Source organism: Cyprinus carpio, chromosome B16, assembly GCF_018340385.1.
Source record: "Cyprinus carpio isolate SPL01 chromosome B16, ASM1834038v1, whole genome shotgun sequence".
In the NCBI taxonomy this organism is placed as follows: Eukaryota; Metazoa; Chordata; class Actinopteri; order Cypriniformes; family Cyprinidae; genus Cyprinus; species Cyprinus carpio.
In genome coordinates, this window is record NC_056612.1 from 29,124,881 (window position 1) to 29,131,226 (window position 6,346).

General features: G+C 32.4%; 1 protein-coding gene and 1 long non-coding RNA gene across 2 annotated transcripts in view; both read right to left on the minus strand.

Annotated features, from left to right (window-relative positions):
• LOC109112860 overlaps positions 1-1,536 on the minus strand; it is a 4,162-nt gene extending 2,626 nt beyond the window's left edge. The window contains exon 1 of the long non-coding RNA XR_006156791.1: positions 1,477-1,536. This is a non-coding gene — a long non-coding RNA (uncharacterized LOC109112860). The remainder of the gene's footprint in view (positions 1-1,476) is intronic.
• The window catches only part of LOC109106292 (cyclin-dependent kinase 14-like), a 434,688-nt gene that overhangs the window by 216,009 nt on the left and 212,333 nt on the right, over positions 1-6,346 (minus strand). The gene's annotated exons all lie outside the window — the stretch shown is intronic.

Genomic DNA, 6,346 nt, shown 5'->3' on the forward strand with positions numbered 1-6,346 from the left:
AATGTGCGCCCTAGAGACAGAGATGCGCCGGCCGAGCGAGAGGCGAACGCACACAAAGAAGAGTGAGGGACAGACGCCTTCCGCCCCCCCCTCCTCCCGGTCGTGCGCGCGCGCTTGCCGTTCCCCCGGTCGCTGTTTCTCCTCTGCCTTCTCTCCTCGGTTTCCGTCTTATCCCCCGTGGCCTCGGGCGCGCGCCCGGCCGTAGCGCCTTCGGCCGCGGTGCTGTCTGCTTGCGGGTCTGGTCTCTCGTCTCTCGATTTTCGTCGTCGCGTGCCCACATTGTGATCTGGGCTTTGTTTGTCGTTATGGTGTATCACATTCCCTATATCCCTTTTTCTCTATCATGTGTCCACTTTATTTTTCTATTTGAATCCTAGTTGTTACTTTTCCTTTGACCTTTTTTTTCTGGGTTCGCATGGCGCCCTCGTCCCTGCGCGGGCGGCCGTCGTTCTTTTTTTTCGAGAGAGATAAAAAAAGAAAAAAAATTATGCCCCCGAATTAGACAGTAGGTAGCAGTTATTACTAAATATTTATATTTTAAACATAGCTGTTTTTTTTTTTTGTTTTTATTCATCAAGTATCCTAAAAAAGTATCACATGTCTTGACAAAATATTTTAAGCAGCAGAACTGTTTCCACTTTGAGAAGATCATCATAATTAGAATGATTTCTAAAAGGATCATGTGATATGATCCTAAAAAATTCAGCTTTTGCATTCACAGAAATAAATGATAATTTATAAGTATAATACATGTTTAAAAAACAAATATTTTAAATGGTAATATAATATCACAATATTACCATTTTTTTTTCGTATTGTTGATCAAATAAAGCAGGCTTGATGGCAGAAGGGAACTTCTTTCAAAAAACAATAAAAATAGTAATGTTTCCAAACTTGACATGTACGATAACCAGGTATATAGGAGCACCATAGGTGCAAAAATACATTCACACTGTCAAATGATCAATTAAGTTATATACGTGTCCAAACAAAAAAAAAAAATGTATAAAATACATTTTTTAAAGATATATAATAATATATATATATACTATATATATATATATAATGATATATAAATATAATATATATATATTACTATATATAAAAACGAATAAAAATAAAATTACTAAAAACTATTTCTGGAAATGTAACAAATTAGAATAAAAACTAAAAACTGTAAATAGAAGATAATTCAAAATATTTATACAAACTGTAAGAGTATATAAATAATACTAAGTTTCACAGCTGAGCAATCATTTTTTAATACTTAACCAATAAATGGCACAAACAGCCAATCAGAGTAGGTCTGACGCAGAAGTATAAATCAGCCTTTAGTCTGAAGGGCGGCTGAACGGGGGACTTCCAGCCCTGAATAAATCTGACTTCATGAATGAGAGTGTTACTTCCATCGGCTCGACAGCTGCTGTACATTAGAGGTCAGCATGTGTGTTGTTCTGTTCATGAGGCTGAACTCACCCCAGCAAACACCCCAGCGAGCCTGAGAGAGCTCACACACCGACGGACGGAGGGAATCACATACGACACGGATATCTGTGCAGATGCCTGTTAGTTCTGGAACCAACAAACACTGCCAGGAAAAACACCTTCATTATTATTAATAATGTTAATCACATCCTACCAACATTACCAGCACATATAATATTATTATTATTCTTATCATTATTATTATTATTAATTACATTCGCCAGGACATTATAAAAATATTTATTATTATTAAATGTATTAAAGATATATTAAAAAATATCTACATTAACTAATTATTTTAAAAAAATAATATGTTTTATTACTTAATCCACATAATACAAAACATGTATTATAATTATTATTATTATTAATGTTTTAATTGTTAACGACAACTCCAGGATGTCAGAAATATGTGTTATTATTATACTCTTATTAGTTATCTATTATTATTAGTAATGCCATCTTCTAGGATGTTAAAAAACATTCCTATTATGAGTATTATATTCTTACCATAATGCAATCCTCTAGGATGTTTACCAAAATATTATTATTATTATTATCTTATTATTATTATTATTATATTATATTAATGCCATCTATCAGGCGTTACAAAAAAATATTTATTAGTATTATTAGTATTATGATTTTTTTAGTAGGAATGCCATCCTAGGATGTTACAAAAATATTGATTATTATTATTTGTTATTATATTATTAATTTGCCCATCTTTCTAGCGATGTTACAAAAATATTTATTATTATTATTTATTAATGCCTCCTCTCGGATGTTACAAAAAAAATGTATTATTATTATTAATATTATTATTTTATGTGTATTGATATTTATTATTAATTCCCTCCTCAGGATGTTACAAAAATATTTATTATTATTATTATTAAGGAAATTCCTCCAGGATGTTAATTCATTAATAAAAAATTAATTCATCATTCATTCTTTTTTTAGTTTTTTTTATTAATTTCCGGAAGTGAGGATATTTAGTAGTATAATCAAAACAATATTATCCATAGATCTGTTATGTTTTGTTGAATATCATTCATCTTATTGACCAAATGGCCCAAACCAGTTCGTTCTAAGATGCTTAAATCTATTTTAAAAAAGTGGCAATAAAAATGAAGTTATATTAAACACATTAGAACACTGAGCAGAGTTCTGAGTATGACATACATTTACATAAAAACTGAAAAATGACAAATTTAATTTCAAAAGGTTCAGAAGGTAATGCAGATAAGGAACCACTTAATGAGCATGATGTGATCTTACCGGAAATTGCGAGGCACAGCTCACAGGGAAAGTCATTGTAGGCTGCATGGATGGGCCGGAAAGAATAAAAACGACAGCTCAGAAAACACGACACAAAAACAACACCAAATAACATAATAGAGCTGCTATTTTTTGTTTGCAAAAGTCCTTCAGTGTTTCTACATCATAACCAACAATACTGACATTAAAATTAGTCACAGTTTATATTAAACATCCAAAATGAGGAAAAATTCATAATACGGTAAAACGAACATTAGAATGTAAGGTAACTATGACTATAATTATAATTTAAGACAAAATACTCGCATGTATTCATATAGTTACATACAAATGTATATTACAAGCATTTTCAAGCTGCCAAACAGAGAGATATGATTATAAAGAAGAAGATAGAGGTGAAGCCGTACGTTTGTGAACAGATGGAGGAGCTGTGGGAGGATGTATTGTGTTTGGAGCTTGTTTCGCCTCGGAGACTCTGAACGCGAGTATTGTGTTTGGAGCTTGTTTCGCCTCGGAGACTCTGAACGCGACACACATCAGCAGAAAACACAACATCGACGCAAACACTCGCGACTCATCCATGTCAGACACAGACTCGACACTGAAGTGTGTTAACGGCCCCGTTAAGCGACCCGCAAGCCGACAGCACGGGAAACCGACGCCCCGAAACCCGTAAAGACCGAACCCCCCCGAAACGAGGACGACACCACCCACACGACGCTCCCGAAAACGGGGGCAACAACAAGAACCCCGCCGCGAACGACGAAAGCGCAATCACGGAAAACCAGCCCGAATTAAACGCGAAAAGGAAAAAAACGACGCCCGAACCCACGACGAAAACCGGACGAAAAGAACGGTCGGGCATTCTATTCTTGAGCTCTGAAAATATTATGCTTTCAATGACAGAGAAAACTCTAAAACTCTCCTCTACATGCAGCTGAAAGCAGCACGTGATCGACACCGGAAACGTGACAACGCCGCTGACGCGCTGATGCTTTCAAAATAAAAGTCCGCTAAAGAATTTAAGAATCTCCTCTAAATGCGGATGAAAGCAGCACAGAAAAAAATATATTTTTTTATGATGTCTGATATTTTATTATTTGATTAATAATATGTTTATGATGTGTTGGTTTTATTATAAAAAAAAAATTATGAGAGTTAAAAAATTTACATTATCGATAACATCAAAGATTCATAATTATGAAGTTAATATAAGTCGAACTTAAAGGTTATTATTTTTGAGTTGGTTGTTGGAAACTTTTGAATTTAAAGTTGGAATTTTTAAATTGAAAAAGGTGTTATTTTTGTGGTGTATAGTCGAAACTATGACATTAAAAGAGTAAAAAAAAAAAAAAAAATATAATAAAAAAAAAAAAAAAAAAAATAAAAAAAATAAAAATACATAAAAAAAAAAAAAAAAGGTAAAAATAATTCTAAAAAAAAAAAAAAAAAAGTAAAAAATCTAAAGTATAATCATTAAAGGAGACGCAAATGATAACATAAAAGTCATAACTACCTAGACAATATAAAAGTTGAAGAAATAAAAAGTTGAAATTACGACAATAAAAAGTCAATATTATGAGATAAAGGGACAATTCTTTATTAAATTATTTCATTTAATTTAACAAAATATGAAATAAAAAGTTGAAATTTCTATGATATGATTTTTTTAGTTACATGCGTTTTAGACTTTGTATCACATCATTCTAACTTTTGATCTCATAAGTATCAATTAGTGTGTCAGTTTCGACCTTCTAAATCATAATGTCAATTTTGTTTCTAGTCATAATTATGACTTATCAACGCATGATTATTATTATTTTATTTTCTTACATGGTGGAAAAGGGCTTCCTTAAGGGATTGAGCTAAAATTTAGGTAATTATTTAAGTATATTATTTGTGTTAATATTATTTGTTATTATTTTAAAAGTGTTTTTTTGTTTTGTTGTTGTTGTTTTGTTTTTGTTTTTTTGCATTTTGTATTTTTTAATGCTAGTATAGAGAGCAATATTTTTTTGTTTTTTTGTTGTTTTGTTTTTGTTCAGTGTTGTCATTGCTCTCTCTCTCTCTCTCTCTCTCTCTCTTTCCTCTCACCTCCCTCCCCTCTCTCTCTCTCTCTCTCTCTCTCTCTCTCTCTCCCTCTCTTTCTATCTCTCTCTTTCTCTCTTCTGAAGGCTAAGATTCACGAGTCATGTTTCTCTGTAGCTCAAGACTCTGGAGGACACTTGAGGTTCATTGTACGATCTATTAATGTATTCCTGCACCTGGTCCTCCTGAAAGAGGGGGGGGGGGAGAGAAAGTACGATCTATTAATGTATTCCTGCACCTGGTCCTCCTGAAGGGTTAGGGATTTTGTTGCTTATTTGGATAAGGCACGAGATGTGTTGTATCTTCCCAAGCCCTGTCTAACAAGCAAACTCATAAAAGCAGTAGATCAGACTTTTATGGAAACATTTCCTGTTGGTTTGTATAATGTGTCGCGTTGGGCTGAGTTTTTTTTTTTGGATTTATTTGATTTTGGTTTGTTGTGGGGTTTGGTCTGGAGTGTTTCGAATCGTTTAGTGTTTTTGTTATGCAGTGTGTTTTTATTTTCAGACCATCACCAATCTGAATTATTATATTCGAGTAATATACGTTTTTATTTTTATTTATGAAGTTTTTAGCAATGCATATTACTAATCAAATTACTAAAACTGTACTTAATGAATAACTCTGGTTTTGCAATGGCATGAAATCTTAAAATTCACAATTTTAAAAACTGTTGGCCTACTTTTTTTTTTTTTTTTTTTTGGCTACTTCAGTCCCTCACAGCCTCATATTCAAATCCAGCTATTACAAGAATCATGGTTTTTGCTGAAAAAAAAGAAAAAAAAGAAAAAAAAAATCCATTCATCATAATGAATTGCGATTCAGGCTTTCTATCGATTCGCAGTCGATTCGCAGATTCAAAAAAAAAAAAAAAATTATTGACTTTCAAAATATCAGGTTTTTCTAGGGTAAATACATTATAAAAAGCAAGAAACAGCACATGGAGGGGGCAGGGGATGAAAGGGGGACGGGAAAACAAATATATCCTGCCTCTATTTTTCAGAAAAAGAAAAAAATGAAAAAATATTATATTACAGTATTTTTTTTATCTTTTGTTTATTATCGGAAGTACGTGTAAATATGTCTGATTTATATGAAGTTAAATTAGTTAAGGGAAGACCACTGGTGTCTTGATAATTGTGTGGGTAAATAATTCATAACGTTTAATTTTAGTTTTGTACTATCTAACAATTGATCTCTGATAATTCCATAAAAAGGCATGTTACTATTTTCTAAGTTGTTTTGTTTGTACCCAATAATAATTCTATGGCAGGTTTTTTGGGATTTTTTTGATGTTTTTTTTTATAGATCTTTTTTATTTTGTTGTTTTTTTTTTGGTTTTTTTTTGATATATTTCTTTAGTATTAATTAAAATTGATTTTGATTGGAATTTTTTTTTTTTTTGCGGCCGTATACGGCGGCGGGCGGAAGTGACGTCACGTGTTGTGGATTGAGAGGGAGTTTGTGAGTTTGTTAGTCTGTCACTTAGTCT